Raw genomic sequence first — 24,351 nt, forward strand, 5'->3', positions numbered from 1 at the left:
TCGAGAAAGTCTTTGAAAATTATTTGAAAATTATTTAAAATCCGAATCCTACTGTGTACAATCCGAGGTGTCCTAAGTAGGTTGACTTATAGAAGGGTTCGTACAAGATTACATGAGTGAATCAAAATACTGTTACGATTTTTCGAATGCTGTCTAAGGATTTGCTGGAAGCCAGGGTGCAGGCGTCAAGATATACTTGTGCCCGTTCGGCATATGCTTTAGGCTTTTAGGGCCGTCCGTTCCAGAATTGCGGGAATATAAACCGTTTTCAAATTGATTTCGATTTACTTGGTGTATGTCTGTACAAAAGGTCAAGGTATACTTAGTTCTTTCCTTAGCTCTTTCATTTCAAATTTTAGCCCCCAGTTGCTGTTATGTCTTCCCATTAATGATGCTTTTAGATTTCGATTTTAGATGCCCTGTGTCATATGGCTGAGTAGGGTGAGCCTTGGTTAAGTGCCAAGTCCTATTCACAATGTCTGTTTCTTTTTTTTTCAAAGGGGATTAGCAAGCATTTGAATGAACGGGTGCCCTGAGTTCGAAGGAACGATGGGGCGATGCCGTAGAACAATCCTCTTTATTGCAAGCTTACTTCCCTTACTACTTGTTGGCGATCATGACTGTGTCTAGTGGTGAAAGAAGGTCTTTAAGCGGACGACTATGTCTAGTGGTGAAAGAAAGTCTTTAAGTGAGTTAGTTCGCTTTAGGGAGGGTCAAGTCGAGTACTTTAGAGGTCATGGACGCTTGCGCTAGCCCCCATTCAATTGAGGCGCAGCGATCTTTTGAGTCTTGGCTAAGTGCCTAGGAGTGTGAGTGCTCCTTCTGGCAAGGGTACGTGCCCTTATTATTCTTCGATGTGTGCTCATTTTGGCATCTTGACGACTTGGATTCTTCCTTTGACTCAAATTTTCTTTCGACTTGGGTTGCAAGTAATTAAATTTCAATAAGGGACTTCTATTTTTATTCTTGTTTTTCTATAGGCTTTAATATTTTTGTCAAATTGGTTGGACCGAATCATGGATTGCCTACGTATCCGCCTTAAGATTTAATTTGGAATCAGGTCTTGCGTAGTTCTTAGCCTAGAAAATAGTTTCTTAGAATGCCGAATTCGATAAGTATGTTCTGAGATGGAAACATATTATTTGAAACGGTAGAATAAGTGAAGTTTTTTATTATTTTAATCTGTTGCTTTGCCGTAAGCCAAAAATTTGTTTTATATATATATTTTTTTTGAGTACATGTATTTTTTGGTGGTACGTATATCTGAATACGTGTTGTACCCCTCCAAGTGTTCGTTATTTTTCCGTGCATGTGCGGATAAAATGACGAGCACTTCTGGACAAAATTTGGCGAGCATAGAGAATCGGCGCCCAGGCTTGGGCGCTAAAGATTTCGGCGCCCAGCTCTGGGCGCTGAAAATGGCTTCTGGGCGGATATTTTTTTGGTGCGCTAAATGCTTCTTTATTTTTCTTTTTGGACTAACTTTAGAGGCGCTTTGCAAAGTTTCTTTTTTATTATTCACATTTTATTATTTTTTTTGCACTTTTCATTTGTTTCCTTTTTTTTTGTTTGTGACTCAAGACGGCTTGAAAGATGGGTTGAATGAGATAGGAGAATTTGTATAGGTGTTGGTCAAGCATGAGGATTATATCTGCTAGGATTCACATTTTACGGCCTCAAGCTAGTGTCATGAGCTTACATCGACCAAGGACAACGAGTAGCATGGGGACGGCTCAAGGGTATATCAACAGGATGTATCCACACAAGTTATATGGTCATTATGCTAATGGTGGTGTAAGAACAGGTTTTGGGTTTTGGAAATAATGGGTAAGACGCACGTGTCAATGGCCGTGCGTGGTTTGCGGTTGACAACGAGTTCAAGAATAAGAGTCGAGGTAATGGTTTCTTGGGTCATGCCAATGGGAACATGGATGGGTTAAATGAGCTGAACAGGGACCCCAGAGTGAAGGTGTCTAAGAACATAAGGACTGGAAAGGGTAGACATCGTAGAATTTTGTGATTTGGATTTGTCGACTCAATTCTTTTCCTTCGTTTACTTGGGTAGATTTCGCACTTTGGGAGGTACGGGCTAAATATTTCATGGCTCTTTTCGCTTTCCCTCTTCTCTTTCTCTTTTTTCTTTCTTGCTCGGGATTTCCCCGCTCAACATTAAATTTTTTATTTGGGCTAAAAGGTAGATGGTTGTGGTCTTTGAGTCACGAGGCGAGACTGAAAGAGCCTCGTTTGGTAGGCCTATAGTGGAACTTTAATTTTAGTAGGCCTAGGGTGGACCTTTTAATTGTCTTACTTTGCAAGCGTATTTAGTCGTTTCTTAAAATGTGCAAATAGCGTAGATGCAAAATGTTATTTTTACCTTATTGAAATTTAACGAAAGAATTACACCGAAAATAACTTTTTTGCTTCTTTTCAGATTCCAGTTTCTGGGATTTAATTGGAAGTTGCGATTTAGACTCCAACTTTCATTAATCTTTCTGATTATAACCCGTGTATGAATACAAGGAGGTGGCCTAGACTCAAAATAGTGACGTGGCGTAAGCCTATAATACTTGACCAAGCGACTCTAAGATTTAGGCTAATTGGACCATAACTTTCGTTGGTTGACACTTTAGATTTTAACCCTTGGGTGTTCATTTGTCATGCGCCATTTTGTTTAATGTTGGCAAAGTAGTTAATTGGGGAGATCGAATTTTTATTTTTGCAAGACTAGAATCATTAGTGCGGCTTCTCTCTTAGTGTGTATTGCTTTACCCCAATGGTAGCTTTTTGGTATGCCGATTTGGGTATTTTCATGGTTGGTCATGTTGCATTCATGGAAAATCTTTTAGTCCGTACTTAGTAGTATTTCAAGGAGTGAGTGACTCGAGAGGACTATGATAGTCGTGACCCAATGTGATTATAATCCTTGAGGCCATTAATTTTTTCTTTGCCAATGGTGTTGATACCTTAGGTTCACTTTGGGGGTTGTGCGACTAAGTGGGAATGATTTTCAGAATGTAACCGTTTCCATTTTGCAAATACATAACATATTCTTTTTATGGGTGAGAGAGTATTGAGGCCGTGGATTCCTAGCAAGGGATGACAATTACATATGGGTGCTTATTAAATGTTTAGGAAGGGAGACTCAATATGGTTTAACCTTTTAGCTTGCAGAACAACACCAAGTATTAGGACCGATTCTATGGATAAGACAACTAACACTTAGGATTTAGATTGTACTTCGGCATAGCCTAGTCTAGACTCGGATTTATTTTTTTTCATTTGAACATTATTTTTTCTTTGAAAACTTTATTCGAACATCATTTTTTTTGAATACTTTTCCCATGCGACATTCAAAGTCGTTTAATTAGCATGCTCGGTTTTGCTGCCGAGCATTGTCGTCGTAGGAGGCCTAACAACGACACGAAGAGTTATTTATTTTTTATAACTCGCTTTTAGAATCGAGTGCTTTTCATACGCCCTCATAGCAATTTTTTTGAAAAGTTTTTTTTTTGCTACGTATATTTTTTTCATGCACGGGCACTGAGGCTGTTGTGCCTGACCAAAAGGCCAGGCAACAACTTCAGCGCCCAGCAGTGGGCGTGAGAAATTTCGGCGCCCAGCCAGGGGCGTTGAAAATGCGTCCCTGGCTGGTTCTCGTTTTCTGTTTGTGTATACTTTGTTTTTGCGACTTTAATTTTGCGTGCTTGTCTTATAACGTCCTTTACGCGTTGTGCAGCGTTCGTGGGATTCGTTACAGGCCATCCCGAGCTTCGCTTATTTTTGTGGCGATCGTTCGGGCTTACGGAACACGTATTTTGGTATAACTCTTTGGCAAATTAGTCTATGAATGTTTGGGCAATTTTTAAGGTCGTTGGTTTTCTAGCATTATTTGTATAGCATTATTCGTACACACAATCATAACATAGTCACATAGTTCGCTACACATAACTACATTACAAACATGGATTTGAAAATTAAATATGTCACGTAGTTTATGATAGGCTGATATGGGTAGTATTTGCGCCTGGCTTGGTACCGCTTCTATCGTAGATCCAACACATGCCCCGGTCGAGGTAGTGTCTTCAACAGACGAATTTCGCCCAAGAGGCCAACCCGCAAGTGCAAGCCAAGGGGGCATGCAGGCGAGAGGGACCTAATGGGCGAGCGATTGGGTTCGGGATAGGTGTACTACCTGCACAAGTACCGAGTGGGAAACATGCGCGGCGTATGCACCCCCCTATTGGCGAAAAAGGTATCCTTAGTCCCAACTCCCGAGGGAGCCGAGATTCGTTATGATGTTCTGCCCGTTCACATTAATATGCTGATTTTCAGGTCGTCCCAACTTGATGGGGAAATAAACGCGGGGCAGGATCGTTTCACCCTTCGGCTATTTTGATTACCTACAAGCACGAGTATTTCCCTCACTATCCCTAGTGGAGTCGCCACTGTGAGGGGGTCGAAAAAGCGCGAGGCTAATGCGTGACCTGTCCCTCGTGGGTGTGACGATTCTTTTTGTTCAATCAAGTGTAATTGGATTTCCTGTGAGTGTACACCTAATTGACTAGTAATATAGGAGTCGCCATTCAGTTTTTAACGACAATGAGAAAAACTGACAAAACCCGGTTATCGTGACATAAAGGGAGTGCAATTATGTTTGACCACGACGGCCGTAGGTTCCCTTGTGATCCCTGGTGTGGGGATCTCTCAATATACACCCGCAAGGTAGAGATTGAGGGTTCGGGGGACTGTAACTACCGAGAGGAGTAATTCGCTCGTCGATAACTCCAGAGGCAGGATATCCTTACTAGCTCAGCATAAATAATTGATGGGACATGCGTTAACTATTAAACTAATCTGAATTGATTTTAGCAATATGCAGCATATAATACTAATTCGATCGTGATTATCTGATTTAAATAACATTAAGGGACCTAGCATGATAATCCGATTTCCCAAAAATATTATATTTATTAGGCGTGATAGAACAATCATATTAGGTTAGCTTAACAGTTCATAAAAAGGGCGAGGAAAGCAGTTAAATAATCGAAAAGGGACACATTACGACGCACCCTTGAGAGGTGCGTCAGGGTTCTCAGAAAACTAACCACTTTGACTTTGCTATTTCTCCTTTTTATTTAACGAATCTCGATTATGGGACAGGATACGTTCTGTTCGATTTATGGATCGATTGCGACAGAACGCGTGAACAGTTTCGCAGCGAGAGGCTTAGGTTAAGGGGTGTAGAGTCAATAGTCAGAATATTATGTGTTGTTGTGTGTTCTTTTCACGTCGAACTTAGGGGTCTATTTATAGGAAAAAGTGGCGTAGAAAGATAGTTTTTCAGGATTTTGAATACGAAACGGATTAGGAAAAGAATCCGTCCCAGGTACTTTCGGCGCCCAGCTCTGGGCGCTTGAATTTTCGGCGCCCAGGGCTGGGCGTTGAAAATAGGGTCTGGCAGTTTTGTTTAGTCAGATTCGGATTCCTAAAATCCGTAGAGTTTGAGATTAATTCGGGTCTTTTAGCGCGTATCAATTTTATGACGGAATGCGTCTGGGCCCGTTACGAACTCTAGGCTCGTTAGGATTTTAATTAATACGTAAGTCTTATTTCCGAATCCTATTAGGAATAGGATTCCCGCGGTTTTCTATCTCATTTAGGGTTTACGTTGGAGTGCAACACCTAATTCTGACAGGTTTCTATCTTTTATGATTTGCCACTTTTAGAAGCTACCTTTTACGGTAATTACTATTTTTAGCAGGTTTCCATAAATAGCAGGTTTCGGGTGAAATGAAATGGGGAATCGAGATTCGTTTATTTTATAGGAGATGCGTTGTCAAGTGGAGTTTTTATGCTTTCATCATCGAACCTTTCCCTTGCGGGAATGGGGACAAAAGTAGGTGTCTACAAATTCCCACTTGCACGCTTTAATCTACGAATAGATTTCTTAAGCTTGCTCTTTCATCTAGCATCCAAAACTTTTACATTGTGTAATGTACACAATTCCTTTCTACAAGTCCAATTGAAGAAGGTGTTTCGTTTTCCAATTGCCATATAGCCATATGCAATGATTGCTAGATTTATCCAAAATAGTTCAAGCATTCCGACTTGGTGAAAAAGATTTCAACATTATCAACGTCGTGAAGTTGTTTATAATATTTAACCACCAATCTAGCTTTTCTTTTGTATGTGTATACAATATCATCTTTGTATGTTTTAAAAACATGTTTGCAACCAATGGGAGTGAACCCTTTATGCTAATCAACCTTGTATGTTTAGAAAACATGTTTGCAACCAATGGGAGTGAACCCTTTATGCAAATCAACCAAATCATAGATTTGATTCTTTAAGATGAAGATACTTTGGATTAAAATGGCCTCAAACCATTTTGTATGGCCTCGAACCATACTTGTTGTTTCTGATGGCCTCAAACCATACTTGGGAATTTTTAATTCGTCGTAGCTAACCTGTAAGTCGTATGTTCTTGAAGCACTTTCCAAAGTCTTCATAGTTTTCATTCCTCAAGATATCTATGTATCTATCTTGGTTGAATTCTATTCCTTATACGATTTACCTAGGTATTGAACATCAAACGTTAGTGTCTATAAAGACATTACTCAAGTACTTTGAGTATTAGGATTCTCTTGAAGCACTTCTAAAGTCTTCCTGAAGCTCTTCCAAAGGCTTCTAAGTACGGAGCTTTTCCAAAGACTCCTAAGTATCCTACATTTTTTTGTTACTTGACTCGAAGTTCATTCGAGGCCATTTTTCTCCCACTTGCCTTTTTGGAAATATGATGGTTTCCTAAAAGATATTATCTTAAGAAACAACCATATGTTCTCAGATTTGTGGTAGAATCAATACCTTTTGTTTCTATGAGTCGCTCATAAAGAAACATATATCTATTCTTTAGTTTGTTTGATGTAAACACTAACTCCCACTAGGTTTGACAACCCTAGAAATATATGTATTGAAAAGATGTAATGAACCGAAGTTCAATCCTTATGACATTTTATCCTTGGCTAAAATATATAGGAAAATAGTCGTGATTATCGTTAATCGAATAGATTCCAATTTCTCCATTTGGACATACTATATTCTTATGGAGCTTCGATTGTCATAATGCCATATAAACAATCTATATAATCTTTCTTGGCTCATGCAAACATCACCTTGACCCGGCCTAGATGTTCCAAAATTCTTGCCAAGTTTATTTTATACTCTTTTGTGAATTGTATTGAAGCATTTCATATATTTCACGTTGAGTAAATATAGCCATATTTTCTCAAATTCTTGTGAAATAGGTAAGTCATAAAATCCATCTTTGGCATATGAACTTTATTTTCTAGAAACTTCTAACAATAGTCCATTTCTATGTCATGTTCAACAAGCAAGACCCACGTGTCTTAAATTAATCAACTTTCAGAAATCCATGCCATGGAATCTTAGAATAATGCGTTGTTGATATGGTCGTATGACATTGCCAAAGATATGTGGAACACAAATCAAAATGTTTCATTTTAACCTTCTAAAGTTTGAGTGTGAAGAGATTCGTTTGTTTATTAATCAATCATATGACTCAACCCTTAAATGACCATTTCATTCAAATAAACACTCGGCGAATGCTTTTGTTTACTTTGAATGTGAGCCTTTCCGTTGTCCAAACAGAAATTGATTATGATGATTAATGGAACATAATACTATTAAGTTCCAGCCTTTAGAAGGACTTTAAAACAAACATGATGACCCTACAATTAATGTAGCACAACTTTGCTTCATTTCCCACTTGTAGGTCAATAACCAGACTTAGCTCCTGGAATTTGAGTTCTTAACAAGAGTTAGAACCTCAAGTGGTAATCTAATACCATAATAGTTTATATGTTAAGTCGTTTCTCTTTAACATAAACTTCAAGGTAAAAATCGAATATCTAAATTCATTTCTTTTGTTCCCGTTTCCTATCCTTTCTAGCACGTTTTCTTATAGTCCAAAAGATTTTACTCTTTGCTTGATCTACTTACTTTGTTATGCTTACAAAGTTCTTTTCTTTTATTCACATGAATGATAACACCCAATGAGTCTATTTCATTTATCGAATCAAAAGAAAATTGGTTGTTAATCATTGGTTATACATGAGTCTTTAACTCAATACTTCATTATTCCAAAACTACCCAGTATTCTGAATATTTGAGGTTCAATTGGTCTACCATTCAAATTTTAGTTTGAAAACAACCATGAAGATCACTATAAGAAAATAGCATTCAAGATACACTCTCACTCTCCTTTTCTTTGAGAATCGCTCTCAAAATTAGTTACCGATCGATCGAGGAAATATCGCAGTTCTATTGTCCGGACGTAATAAGGTTGAAGATTTACTATTCTACTGGACGAACTAGCAAAGAAAACATTTATCATACTTTAATTACTAGAATAAAAGCATTCATGCAATCATTAAAGCTATTAAACATTTCATTCATGCAAAAATAAAACATGGTCCAAAAAAGAATGAAACGATCCCAAGACCCTAAAAGTCCTAAATCCTTAAGCAGCTTTGGGATGTCTTAAGTAGTTTAAGATTCTAGGTAAGCCAAACCTATTGCTAGTAATTCCAAATTACTCTTGGTTAATAAATTAATACCTTAATTTATCCCATTGCCACAACATAATGCCATTGTTGTTTGAGTTGAAACCACAATCAACGTGCTCCTTTGGGACGCCTGACCATCTAAGTCAACTAATATAGCACCTCGCTTTGGCGTAAACCTACTACGTTAGATCCTTAGATTTTTGTAAGTGCTTGATTTGGAAGGCAACTTTTGGACTCAATATTTCTTTGGACCTAGTTGTTTCTATGTTGGTTCGATTATTTAGTGAACTTAATCTAATCGAGTCATACAAACAACCTATTCATGCATAATATACATTCATTCAAGCATAATATATATAAAACTGCATAAATAAATTGGTGAACTAGTATGGCCCAAAACTCTTGTCTTGAAGCATCCAATCTTCTTCACCATCTTGTTAGCTTGGCATCGTCTTGAATCTTCATTCAATGCTAACTTAAAGTTCTAAACTTAGAAATACTTGAAAATAATAAAATTACATCAAAATTTCCATGGTTCGCAGACCATATTTAAAACTTTACATTCAAAGATAGAACGGTTCGCAGACCGTATTTAACTATCCTAAATGGCCATACTAGTCACTTGGAGTACCTGCATTACATAAAATATACATTCTATGCATTCACCCATTCGTATGCTAAAATGAATGGCCCATGTTAATTATGAAAGTATTTACATGAATTAATAAAAATTCACGTTCACATAAACGCGTCCTAAAAGATTAATCAATTTCCAAATTATTAATCCTTAGACTTTATTCTAAATAAAATTGAATTTAATTAAAATAATGCGACCTACGAAAATAATTAAAATAATTATTTCATTTAGTGGCTCCCACTCAAACCAATAATTATTCCGGATAATTAATTATTTAAATATTAAATTAAAACTCGCGGCCCAGCCTAATTAAATAAAATAATTATGAATTATCCCGTTAGCCCAAATTAATGCAAACATAAAAGTCAAGCCCAACGAAAACAAAAAAGAATTCGTTCGTGTACATGTGCGGGCTAGGCTTGCGCCCAGCCCAGCATTGCACGTTGTGGCCTACGAGGCACACGAGCAAAGCCCATGCCCCGCAGCCCGCACCCCACGTACCCACGGCAATGCTGCCCCTATGTGTTGTTGTGCTCGACGCTGCGCAAGGCAAGGTGCCTTGCTTGCTCGCAGCTCTCGTAAGCCAAGGCGCCTGCCTTGCTCGCCCTTTCCTCGCCCAGCGCGCGCGCGGCACGCAGCACGCTTGCTGCTGCCCGCGTCACTGAGGCTCGGCACAGGCGTGGCAGCCCGCGTGGCTCGACGAGCCACACGTCCACCCCACCCTTGTGTTCGTGCCTTTGGTTCGTACTACAAACCAACTTAATTAAAAAAAAAATTAATTTCACGAACGTTTGCATTTAAGTTATTTTTCATAAAAAGTTACGATTTTTATTTTCGAAAAACAACGATTTTTACGATTTAATTAATTTAACAACAATCCAATTTCGCTAAAATTATTAAATCAAGGCTAATTTATTCAAATTTTAAGAACGAACGATTTCAACTGAAAATTTGAACTTTTAAATAATCAAATCTAAAACTTTAAATCGTTCTAAACATTTAAATTTCAGATTTTAATCAATTTGGTTTAAGTGTCGATTAAAATTAACGAAACTATTCAAAATTTTAATCCAATAATTTTTAAAGTTCGCCACTGACCATGAAATTATATTCCCTTTCCCAAATTACTAGATCCAAATTATTTAAAAAATCAATTAGCGATCAAAAATTTACGAATTTGGGGAAAGCAAAATTAGGGTTTATACTTATTGAAAACGGCTGAAATTTTTACCATAATTCAAGAATATACCCAGAAACATTGTGTCAAATTTCAATCAATTCTAAGTAGTTTAGGTCGATCAATTAATTGAAAAACTTTCCAGATTTATTATTTTTAATTCGAAAATTAACAAAAACGCCCAAAAAACACAACTTCGAGGCCTGTTTTTGCAATTTCGTTCACATGAGTTTAGAAAATCGTTTTCAATCAGATTAGGGTCAGAAAAGTCAAAAATACGAATCTTTTTTATTTCAGAATCTATTACGCAATTAATCCAATATTTCATAATAATTCCGAAAAAATCAACAGAAATTCCAAAAATTCAACAACAGCAAAAACAATAAAATCATGCTAAAAAATGCTTTGAATACATAAGGCTCGTGATACCACTGTAGGGGAATACAGTTAAACATACATAACATGTGCGGAAAAATCCCCAAAGCCAGGAAACATGTATAAAGCACAGATTAAGCCAACTTACATTCGAAGCGTGTTTTCCCGAGTATTGTATAAACGAACACGAACAAAGAACTCCACTTGTCGTTCCTCTACTTGGTTTACCGACACATTCAGATCCGTCTTGATTATTGTAGCTTAGACAACGCACAAGATTTTTGCTTTTCGGGATGAACAGTTTTTCTCATAGAGAGAAAAACTGAAGAACGTAATATTGGAATTAGGTTTAGGGTTTCTGGAAAACTGAATGTTGTGTTGGGTTGTGTGCAAAAATATAATAACCTAATATTATATTAGTGTAACCGGCCAAGACAAGGCCTTGACCGGCCACACTTGCACACACGGCCTCACAGACCCGCGCCCAGCCACACGCTGCAGGCCGAAGCCCACAACGCGCGCAGCCGAGCAGCTGGGCCGTGGGCCTCGCGTGCTCGCTGCTGCGATGTTGTTGCTGTTGTGCGCTTGTGCCACGCCAAGGGCTGGCGTGCTCGCCTTGCTCGCGAGCTCGCTGGCTCGTTGGGCCTTGCGCGCTTGCGCGCTTGGCTCGACGGGTCGGCAGCTCCCATGCGATTCGTATTCGCGACTAATGCCTTAAGGCCATTATTTATCGTATCGTATACGACGAATCACCGTCGTACGATACGATTATTTGTTTCGCCCAGCTTACGAATATTCGCGATACGATATATGATACCGATGCAAGGTCGTATCGTATAATACGTTTTCCAAAACTAATTCCCGAAAAGCTATTAAATGAATTTCCGATCCATTTAATCCGGTGATCTGTTACATGCCATTGGTGTGACCTTGTAGGTTTAGTCAAGAGTAAGTTGCGAGCTTAATATCCATTAGAACTCACTGATCGGAAGCATTGCTCCAGCTAGCTATTCCGATCACTTGATCTCACTGAATTAATTGTTCGCAATTAATCTGAACCTTGGTATTAGACTCAATGCACCTTGGATGAAGGACATATTTCCTTCACTTCGATCGATGAAGATCGAAGAACAAAAGTAAAATGCAAAAACTCTCTTTTTTCCTTTTTACAGCACCAAAAATTCAAGTCTTTGTTCACAACAAACACTAGACAGGGTTTCAAAGATTTTAAGTTCCCATGTTACAATTTTGAGTTGGATATGCTAAATGATTGGATATATTCTTACAAATGGTCATTAGTGTTTTTATTTCTGTAGCTTGGTGTATTCTCTAAATTAATGCTTCAATACCTTCCCCTACTTGCAATTGTTTCTTAAATCCATAGAAAACAAAATGAAAACGTCCAACTTAACAATTGTATACAAACATTCACTACCGCGTAATACAAAACCCTCCAGCGACCTTGATTTTCCATTCTTTACATATTCACCAACATCTTCCCACTATTACAAAGACCGCGCCTAAAAACAACATAAAAATAAAGACTGTTTGGGCTCCCAATTGGATACCAATTGGGCCACTAAGTCCAAAGCCCAATGGCTCAATACAACAACATCAAACTCATTTCCACTCAACATGGCTGGTCAGCCATCAACAAAGGCCCAAGGCCCAATAGCAATAAATGACCTATGGGCATTTATTACACAAACACTATAAATAAGCTGCCAAGGCTCACACCTCAAGGTACGTCCAATTTATCGCCTTAAGACTACTCTGTAGAGAACTTTTCTCTAGAATCCGAGCATCGTTCTTACTTAGGCATCGGAGGGGCTTTCCTTGGAAACACCCCCGAGGCTAGTGACTTTGTCATTCTGGAGGTGAATTCGGACAGAACACATTCAAGCAAGCAAGATCTTCAACACAACCAAAAGGGCCTTCATACGAAGCCCATTGTTTTAACACCGGAACAATTTGGCGACGTCTATGGGGAAGAACACTTCAAAGTCTTGAAAAAATCAACCATCTTCGCTCCGAAAATGGATAATAACGGTGATAATGACATGATAGTCCGCACAGATTCAGAATCTAAAGCGGAGCTGCAACCGCGGTCGGTGGCGAGGTCACAGCCAAGCAGGGCTACGACCGCCACGATCGCAAGACCCTCAATTCCATCCCGGAAAGAGCTCAACGCGGCCATGACCATCATGCAAAACTTCCTCTTCAACGAGAAGAAGTAGGGATTGGCAAACGACCGCCGAGAGGAAAGGAGAACTAGGCGACGACCGAACATGCCGCCTAATGAAGAGGTTTCCAGACCCGAACAAGAGCTTCCTTCCATGACAGGAACTCATCTAACATCGAGGTGGATGGAAAGCATATGGGATACTCAAAAAAGGGCTCAGCAGCAGCCAGATTGGTTTGCAAGGCCAACACCTACTCCATCAGCTCTCCAAAGGAAAACGACCGCCCCAAACACTCGGATCCGAAGTTCGGTACTCAGCAGATTGAGACCGTCGGTTCACGGCAGGCTAGGTGAGTCAAGCAGGTCTGGCGAGCGACCCGAGGTCAGTAGCCGATCGGCGAGAAGGAGAGATAGGAGGAGTGATCGAACCCCTAGCCCCCGATGCACACCCGAGCGTTCTAACAACAGAACCTCGACAAGTGGAGGCATCAGGGCGAGGCTAGGGAGGAGAATCATGACCCCTACGTCTTCCCCATTCACAGAGGAGCTGGTCATGGAGGAGATCCCAAAGGTTAGGCTGCCAGCGCATCTAACATACAACGGGACCACGGATCCGAGGGATCATGTCATCTCCTACGAGAAGAAAATGTTTCTGAGCCCCTACTCTGAAGCTTTTTGGTGCAAGTACTTCCCAACCACGCTAACCGGAGTGGCGGGAGAGTGGTTCAGATCGCTGCCAAAGGGATCGATCAAAAGTTGGAAGAAATTGAAGAAAAGATTCTGCGTGCAATTCGTGAGCAATAATCGCCCCGAACGAACCACCGCAGAATTGACCTCCATCCAACAAGAAAGAGACGAGAGACTACGAGACTTCATGGCCAGGTTCATAAAGGAATCAACCAACATCCCAAACCTGCAGCCTGACGTGGCAATCTTCGCCTTGAAGCACGTACTCCAGGAGGGGAGGTTCCGTGATAAACTGTCAATGAAGAACCCCTCATAAATAGTTGGCGTGCTCCAAATGGTAGATGTGTTCATCAGAACGGAGGAGTTCAACAAAGCCGCTGCAAGGTTGAAAGGATCTTCGGACCCGAGGGACACAAGAACAAATCAGAGCAAGCCCGAGGGCAGCTCAAGGACATGTAAAGAGAAAGTGGGTGCAAGAGATGCGAGCCCGAAGAAAGACGGGAGAAAAGGTGAACTTCAATCCAAGTACACTAACTACACCCCACTAAATCTGCCCCAAAAAGAAATTTTCAGCCTCCATAGGAACGACGAAAAGTGGAAGCTACCAGGAAAGCTCCGGTCTAACCCGAATCGGAGAAACAAGAACAAGTGGTGCGAGTTCCATGATGACTTCGACCATCACACCGAGGAATGCAACTTTCTAAAGGATAACATAGAGGACCTCGTCCGGCGAGGCTACCTGAAATAATACTTGTTAGACCGAAGGGAGGAAAAGGAAAAAGCCGCGAGCGGCAAACCACAGGAGTAACCCCAAGAAAGGGTCTACGAGGCGACAGGGCAAAAGAAGAATGACATCCTAGTGGTGTTCGGAGGGCAGAAGTCTGGCCACGCCAGCAAGAAAAACCTGAGAGCTCTCTCCCATCGAGTCAACTTCAGCGTCGTGGGAGAAAACCAGCCTCACCCTCCAAACATGACTTTCACTGCCGACGATTGCCTCGGAGTCTAGTACAAGCATGATGATCCCCTGGTAATCTCCATGGATCTCAACAATCAAAACGTTCACAGAGTACTAGTTGACGGAGGAAGCGCCGTTAACATCATCTTCAGAAACTGCTTCGAGCAGCTGATCCTCAAAGAATCAGAATAGTCGCTGACGAAAGACAGCTATCCCCTGATCGGATCCGCAGCGATTCCCCGAGGGAAAATCACCCTACCAGTCACGGTTGGCAAAGGCCAAGCAGCAAGAACCCTCCGAGATGAATTTCTAGTGATGGATTGCGATTCAGTATACAATGTAATCATGGGACGAACCATGATCCACAAGATGCAAGCAATCCCATCCACGTACCACCAAATGATGATATATGTCTCGGACGCAGGCTTCGCCGAGCGGGTTAAGGGTGACCAAGAGGTCGCAAGAAGAACCTGCCACACCTCCATCCGAAAGCCAAGGCTAGGGGACGGCTCTGAAGATGAAGAAGGAAAGAAGGATCCCTCGAGCGAGGTGAAGAGGAGAAAGGCAGTCACGGGCAGTCTGGTGAAACCCGCAGAAGTCGATGCTCGGCCCGAAACCCTATCTCCCGAGCCAGACTAGGAAACGGAGGATATCTTCCTCGAAGACGATTCAGACAGGAGTGTCCGAATAGGCAAAGGCCTAAGCTCGGGACTCCGAATCGATCTGATCCAACTGCTCAGGGATCACAAAGAAATTTTTGCATGGTCGGCAGCCGACATGCCAGGGATAGATCCGAAGATGGTTTGTCACAAATTGGATGTCAACGTCGAAGCTCGACCGATCAAGCAGAAAAAGAGGAATTACTCCTTGGAGAAAAACAAAGCCATCGCCGAAGAGGTGAAAAAGCTGCAAGAAGTTGGATTCATCGAGCCATGCATGTACCCCAAGTGGTTAGCCAACGTGGTGATGGTCAAAAAAGCGAACGGCACATGGCGCATGTGCGTGGATTTCACTGATCTGAATCCAGCCTGCCCCAAGGACGGCTATCCCCTGCCGAGGATAGATCAATTGGTAGACTCCACGAGTGGCCATGCACTGCTCAGCTTCATTGACGCCTTTTGAGGGTACCATCAAGTATTCATGCACCCCAATGACAGGGCGAAGACAACATTTATCACAAGTGCATGAGTGTTCAACTACAAAATGATGCCCTTCGGCTTGAAAAATGCTGGAGCAACCTACCAAAGGCTAGTTGATCACGTCTTCGCTGATCAAAAGGGAAGGAACGTCAAAGTTTATGTGGACGATTCCATAGTGAAAAGCATCAACGAAGAAGACCATGTCAAAGACTTGGCCGAGACCTTCGGCAATCTGAGGAAATACAACATAAAACTGAACCCGAAGAAGTGTGTCTTCGGGGTCAAGTCAGGAAAGTTCCTCGGATTCATGGTAAGCGAAAGAGGAATCGATGCAAACCCGGACAAAGTCCAGGCAGCGTTGGATTTGCCCGAGCCGAGGACAAAGAGAGACGTGCTAAGGCTAACAGGTAGGTTAACCGCACTGTCGCGATTCATATCGAAAGCCTCGGACAAAGGGGCTCCCTTCTTCAAAGCTTTAAAACCAAAAACCCTCCCCGGAGGAGAAGTAGAGCCCATTAAGAAAAAAGGCGTCCCGAGAAAGGTTGACCCAGAGATGACATGGGAGCAAGAGCAAAGAGATGCGTTCTAGCAGCTCAAGGCTCATCTGGCCAAACTGCCGACACTGGCCAGGCCGAAGGAAGGGGAAGCCTTATACTTATATGTCGCAGTTAGCCCCGGGACCGTGAGCGTAGTGCTCCTTCGGGAAGAAGAGAAGAAGCAACAGCCAATCTATTTCACCAGCCGAACGCTAACAGGGGACGAAACTATGTACCCACTCATAGAGAAAGTGGCGTATGCAGTGGTGGTAGCTGCACAGAAGCTGAGACCATACTTCGACTCTCACCAGATCGTAGTATTAACCGACCAACCACTCGAAAAAGTACTTGATAAAATAGAGAGGTTGGGAATATTGGTTGCGTGGGCCTTCGAGTTATTAGAGTTCGGCATTAAGTACCAGCCGAGAACGGCCATCATGGCACAAGCACTCGCTGACTTCTTGGCCGAGTGCTCATACCAAGAGGTGATGTACGACACAAAGAGAACTTGGGAGGTTTTCACTGATGGATCTTCCACAGTAAATGGCTCGGGAACCGGAGTTGTGTTGATCCCTCCAACAAGAAAAAGCATAGAGTATGCCCTGAAGTTTGGCTTCAAAGCAACTAACAATGAGGCCGAATATGAGGCTGCAATCGCAGGGATAGAGCTTTGCCTATCTCTGGAAGCCGAACATGTTTATCTCAAGACTGATTCGCAGCTTGTAGCCAACCAGATCTGAGGGGATTATGAGGCCAAATGGCCCAGCATGACAGCTTACCTAGCAAAAATAAAATCCTTAACGTCAAAGTTAAGATCTTTCGAAGTCATCCTCATTCACCGAGGCCAGAATACACAAGCCGACGCACTGTCCAAACATGCAAGCTCAACGCTCATCGACCTAAACAGGTCGATCCATGTAGAAGTTCACCAAGAAAGGAGCATTGATTTGCCACCCCCTACAATATGATCTACGCCCCGAGCCGAGCTGGATGGACGCAATAATAGCGTATAAGGAGAGGGGAGAACATCCCGAAGACAAGCTGCAGGTAAGAAAGTTGAAAAGATTCAACAAATGGTTCATCATTGACGCCAACGGAGAGCTCATGAGGAAGTCGTTCTCAGCTCCACTGCTGAAATGTGTCGGGCCAACCGATGCTGATTACATCCTGAGAAAAATCCACCTCGGTATATGTGGAAATCACATTGGAAGTAGAGCCCTGACACATAAGGCGCTTCGGGCCGGATTCTGGTGGCCCACCATGGTCTCCGAAGCAAAATCAATGACGAGGAAGTGTGAGAAATGCCAGAAGTTTGCACCGGCAATCCACCAGCCAGCTCAAACCCTGCAATCAACACTCTATCCCTTACCATTTGCACAATGGGAGTTGGACATCATTGGTCCCTTCCCCTCAGCTGTGAACAAGAAGAAGTGGTTGATAGTAGGAGTTGACTATTTCAGCAAGTGGATTGAGGCTGAGGCAGTTTCTTCCAATACTGAGCCACAAGTCCGCCGATTCATCTAGCAGAACATCATCACAAGGTTCGGCATACCGAGGCTAATGGTCTTCGACCACGGAAAACAGTTTGACAACACCCCACTGTAAAAATGGTGCAAGCAATTCGGTATCCACCTAGATTACTCGGCAGTGTGCCAAGGTCAAAGTAACGGTCAAACTCATCCTCAACGTACTCAAGAAGAGAATTGAGGACGAGAAGAGCAAATGGCTGGAATAGCTTCCTGGAACACTTTGGTCCCTTCGGACCACCGAAAAAGAGGCCACTAGACAAACACCTTTCCACTTGGTATACGGTTACGAGGTTGTCATCCCTGTAGAGATCGGAACAGAAAGCTTGAGGATCCAAGCATACAACAAGTATAATGGAATCCACAGAGAAAGAAACGACCAACTCCTGTCCGAAGCTCTCGACCTACTAGATGAAGCTCGAAACGACGCCCGAACTCTCAACACTGCCTACTTACAAAGGGTCAGCAAGCATTACAACCGAAGAGTCAACGCCAGACCTCTGAATGTTGGCGATCTAGTACTCAGAAACGCCGCCGCAGTTCAGAAATGAAGGATCCATGGGAAACTCTCAGCAACTTGGGAAGGACCATACATCATCCACTCTGAAAAGAGGGCTGGCACTTTTATGCTTAAACAGTTAGATGGAACAATCTTGAAGAACCATTGGAATGCCTATGTTCTCAAGAAATATTTTGTATGATCCTAACTTCTTTGTAATCCAAGTAAGTCATTTAATGAGAAGAGGAAAGCCTTTGGCACCATGAGTTTCATTAAACATATCTCCTTGTCTATCCTTTTTTCATCATTTTATCATATGCATACAGCCTCGGATCTGATCAATCTGAGACTAAAAATCAATCTGAGATAACCATTCCTTGGACAAAAATACAAGAAATGGTTAGCTCAAATAACCTACGCCCCGAAACATCGTCCAAAATCCCCGGATTTGCGATACCTCGGAGAGCCCTGTTTGCAACAATAGTCTCTCGAATCAAGTTATAAAGACCCCGGCTCAGATCCACGGATCGCCGAAGTCATAACTAAGTCAAACTAACGATTTCTTGCCCTGGTTTTTGAACCACAAGAAATCGGAAGGACAAAATGAGCCTCTTAGCAGATCGGCGGATCTGAAGAACTCGAACACAAAGAGTCTCTTAGAAAATCTTCGGATTTGAAGAACTCGAAAACAAAGAGTCTCTTAGCAAATCTTCGGATTTGAAGAACTCGAAAACAAAGAGTCTCTTCGCAAATCTTCGGATTTGAAGAACTCGAAAAAAAAAAAGATAAGCCTCTCAGCAAGACAACGGATTTGAAGTCAAAGAAACTCAGTAAATTGAAAGCTTCAAAAATCCAGAAAACTAAGCAAAGGCAAAACAATCAAATAGCAAAGTGAGGCCATTTTTCATTCAATATCTAGGGGAGTAAAGTACGATTACATCAAGTAAACTCGGCACAACCCGAGAAATCCTCAAAAATTGAAAGCAAAATGACCTTAAAGCTAAAATCGGCAGCCATCAACAGATGATTTCGGCCTACCGAAGTACAAGGAAAGCAAAAAGAAATTATTAAAGTACAACGCAGCACCGAGGCAAAAGGGGAGAAAGTCAAGCACAAGTTCGGAGGTCCTCAACAGGAACCGACCGACTCTGAAGAAGACGACTTCCCGAGTTCATAAGGGACGTCACCAGCGAGCCCCTGCGGAGCGGCCTGCGAAAAAGTGCCCACAGTAGTATCACCTTCCGAGGCAACCTTCCGAGCTTGTTGCTCCTTGGCAGCTTCTTCACGCTCTGCAGCAGCATCATCTCGGTCAGCCTGACACTCCAACATGTTATCCTCGGCTTCGAGCCACTTGGGCACGTTATCAGCCCATTTGAAATCAGGCATGTTTTTAGCAAACATGCGACGACCGCCGAGGATCCCCTCCCAGTACTGATTTCGGCACTGCTCAGCAGTATACATATGAGCCTTCTCCCGCTCGAGCTTGCGAACTTCGGCCTTGAGCTCATCAACATCAAGCTCCAACACAGGAATCCGCTGAAGGGCCTCTTGAAACTTCTGGGCACTCTCCCAAAGGTTTAGGATAGTAGAATCCCTATCCCTCAGCGCAGTCTCAAAAGCAGCCTTCTCCTCGGCCCTCTCCTTCTTGAAAGCCTCGTACTACTGAGAGTCAGCTGCCATCCTCGAGGTCAGATCAGCAATTCCCTTGCCAAGTGTCTCAAGCGTAGCCGTCCCTTCCCGAGTAAACGCAACAACCATTTCTTTCGCCTACGCCATCTCGGAAAGAAGGAGGTTCGCTTTCTCATCCAGGAAAGGGACATCGTGAGCATAATGCTCATCGTACTTGGCCAACCGCACCTCGTCGTGGTATTGAAATTCAGCGGCAAAGGTGAAGGAAATAATGCCCTTGGTCTAAGTATGCATTTAATGTTAAGTCTAATAAATGCGGTTCAGTATTAATTAACAATTTAATAATTCAGTGAGATCAAGTGAGCTGAATGCCTAGCTAGAGGCCGCTTTAGTTCAAGTGGAATTAATGATATTAATCCACAGCTTACTCTTGACTGAACCCGTAGGGTCACACAAATAGTACGTAAACGGATCAAGTATTTAATGGAATTAAATACTCCATCTATGGATATTCGGAATCGACGGATCTTGGTTTCAGTGGGAGCTGAGATCGTCAAAGGCAAGAAATGAATACTCCGGAAACGATGATATTGCCGGAAACAGAAATATGGATCGTATCGGAAATATAAATATTATCCAAGTCGTAGATGTTGCCGGAAACGGAAACATGGTACGTATCGGAAAATATTATTGGAAATGGAAATATTGCCGGAATCGAAAATATTGCCGGAAACGGAAATGTTGTCAGAATCGGAAATATTATCGGAATCGGAAAATAATTCCGGAAACGGAAATATTAAATATTTGTTCGAAACGGAAATTAATTTCGGAATCGGAAATATTAAATATTGTTCGTATCGGAAATGAATTCCGGAATCGGGAATTTAATCGAAAAGCGTATCGTACGAATTAGCATCGGACGAGGCTTGCTAGACGAAGGCCCAGCACGAGGCCAGGCCGACGCCCAGCAAGCCACACGCATCCACACCAAGTGCTCGACCAGTCCCAGCGCAAGGCCAGGCACAGCCAAGCCTTGGCGCGCGCGCACGACAAAGCAAGATGGGCTGCGAAGCAAGGCCCATGCGTTGTGCGCTCGGCGTGGGCCGCAAGGCCTGCGTGCGGGCGTGCATGCGTGTGTGTGTGCTCGTGTTCGTGACGAATCCTAATGCTATCGGAATTTGTCATATGATTAAATCCTAATCCTAATAAAGTTATAATATGTTTAAATAGAGTTTTAATAAGATTCTAATTAAATAAATTAGTATCCTAATAGGATTCCAAGTCCTTTTCCATAACTCTATAAATAGGTGTCTAGGGTCACATATTTACATCGAGAATTGAAGTATTCAAAGGTAAGATTTTCAAGCAAAAATCAGCCATAAACACTTGCCTATTTAGCCGAAATCTATAGTACCTTAAGGGCGATTTTAGTTGGTCAATTTTAAGGCGGATCCGGACGTGTTGTGGACTATCTACGGAGGGACGACACTTGGAGTCCTAAAGACTTGTTCTTGTTCGGTTCGGGCGCAGCTAGGGAGGGCACGCTACAAAGTGTATGCATCTGAATTATGCTAAATGATTATGTGTAAATAATATGTTTCTTGGCTTTATGGTTTTTCCGCATGATTTATGTTTATTCACATGTATCATAACCTAATAGTGGTATCACGAGCCACTTATTATTTTCATAATCTAAATTGCATGAACATGGTTAAATTTTACAAATTTGCAAAGAATTAAAGGGGTGATTAATTTTCGTAATTAATTGCAAATTGCGTTTATTTAATTATATGTACGCAGTTTTTCGGCAGTTTCTTCGTTACTCATCCAAATCGAGTGATTTTTGTGTCAATTCAGCATGTAAAAGGCCGAACCCAGAATTCCCAAATTCGAAGCGTAACTATGACTTTTTGGAGGTTTTAGTTTTTCGAACGCAAAAGTTTGTAAATTTAAGATGTTAAATTAAGTATTTGCGATTCTTGTTGATAAATCTTGAGTTTTTGATTGACCTACAGTATATATGTTTAACAATTATGAATGCCTAGACTTGTTAATTATACAACCTAATTTGTAATTATGATTAATTTGTTGAAATTCGAATAATTTAGAATTGATTTGTTTTTCATAATTAATTAATAATTTAATTAGGTATCCATGATTAAAATCCACCATGAAAATTTTTAATTTATGTTAAATTTTTAATTTTTATGACCTAGATTTGAATCCATGTTAATCGGAAATTAATTGATTAATAAATTTTCGAATATTCGCCCTAAAATTATGAAATTAATATGATTTATTAATTTGTCATTAATTTTGAATTAAAAATTTTAAATTTTTATATAACACGCCCATAAATCTTGCACGCACAAAGCAAAGGACGCTACATGTTACCCTTAAGGGGTGTTGTATAGTGCGGGCATGCGACGACGAGCAAGGGAGCTCGTCGCCCATGCGGGACAATGCAGCGAGCAAGAGCCATGGCACACGAGCACAAGGCAGCACGCTGCCCTTGTGTCGAGTGTTGTGCGCACAGTGGGCGAGTAGGCAAGGGCGATGGGCCAAGGCGCAAGCCAGCGAGAAGACGCGTGTGGGCAGCAAGCGTGCTGCGCCACAGCGCGCGCTGCCGCTCCCAGGGAAGCAAGCCGACGCGAAGGAAGCAGGCGCGACGAGCGAGCGGGCTGCGCACAGCGTGGCCTGTGCTTGCTGCGTTGCGTGTGGCCTGCTTGCGTGGTGCTGTTCGATCGGTCGAGGCGTTGAGCCTCGTGCACTCGACGGGGCTTGGGCGCAAGCCCAAGTGCTTGTCGTGTTACGATTGACTCGTTTTGAATTTTAATTTGAAATTTTCAGTTCGGAAATAATTTTAATTAATTTTTAAAATTAATAATTTAAATTGTTTTCTCGGATTTTAATTTTGAATATTATAATTATTATAAATGTTTTTTATTTATACTAATTATTTTACTAAAATTAAACATTTGAATTAATTTAAATTCATTTAATTCAACTGAAAAATAAATTAAATAAAATGGATTCAATTATAATTTTATATGAGCTTTAAATTTTAATTAAATTTGTATGTTTCCGGTTAGACTAGAAATACATTTTTATGTTTAAAATTAGTAAAGCATATGAATTTATTGGTTTAAGTGGGAGCAATTTTAGTCATAAACTCTTGATTAGGTCTACAAATCCTTTAAGGTTAAACAACTTGATTAGAATTAATAAGGACTGAATAATTGGTAGATTATTGGTGCCCTTAATTAATTACTGCAAATATTTATGTGATGCATACAATGTGTTTTAACTAACCAATTATGTGGGCCATTCATGATAATGAATGGATGAATGGTATATATTATATATGTACTGTTTTGCAGGTTATGAAGTGACTAGTATGGCCCAAATAGGATAGAAAATATGGTCTGCGTACCATTAATTTGAATGTAATTGGTCTAAAGCACCAAATTTGTTTTTCAATTCAAATATGGTCTGCGTACCATCAAATAGTTGTAATTAGTTTAATTATAGCTTATCCTATTTGAAGAAAATGGCGCCTCCCACGGTGAAATTCAAGACGGAGTTTCCAATCCATTTTCAAGACGGACTTTGAAGTTGAAGCTTAAAGATGAAGTCGAGCCATACTAGATCACATTTATCTTATGCATGCTTTAAGTTATTTATTGCTTTTAAATATGTCTTAAATATGCATGAGATCGAAGCTTGATTATGTTGCATGATTAACCAACATAGTAAGAGCCTTAAGTTCCAAACTTAAAAATTGAGTTAAAAGGTGTCATGCCAAAATAACACTTACTTGGATATCCTTTACATCGATCTTAGTAATATTTTTCCGCCATAGCGAGGTGTTACTTATCGATACTAAAGGGGTAAGGTACACAAATAATTGTGAGTACATGTTAGTTTTGTTGAAACTCAACGATATAAGTAAGGAGTCCTTTTATGTCGTGGTAAATCGATAGGTTTACCTAATAAGTTCTTAGACGTACCTATCAACCAAGAGTAGTTTCTAGACTATTAGCAAAAGGCTTTTGCTTACCTAAAAGATTTTAGAATTGAGTCTAAATACATAATGTGCTTAATTCTTCAATGGATTTTAGGATCTTGGAATCATTTTATTCACACCTGCCGGAACACATAACTTGAATAAAATTCTTAATGAACATTGAATTATGCATGTATGCTAGAATTTAAGTTTATTAAGAGAAACTGTGAATGATTATTTATTTGTTTATTCTTTTTCAATTGTAGTTTTAATTATGGCAAACAACAATTCATTCAACATTCGATCAATTCTCGAAAAGGAGAAGTTGAACGGGAAAAACTTCCTTGACTGGCAAAGGAACTTGCAAATAGTTCTTATGCAGGAAGAAAAGGAGTATGTCTTGGAAGAGGCGATGCCC

Source organism: Spinacia oleracea, chromosome 4, assembly GCF_020520425.1.
Source record: "Spinacia oleracea cultivar Varoflay chromosome 4, BTI_SOV_V1, whole genome shotgun sequence".
Lineage (NCBI taxonomy): Eukaryota > Viridiplantae > Streptophyta > Magnoliopsida > Caryophyllales > Amaranthaceae > Spinacia > Spinacia oleracea.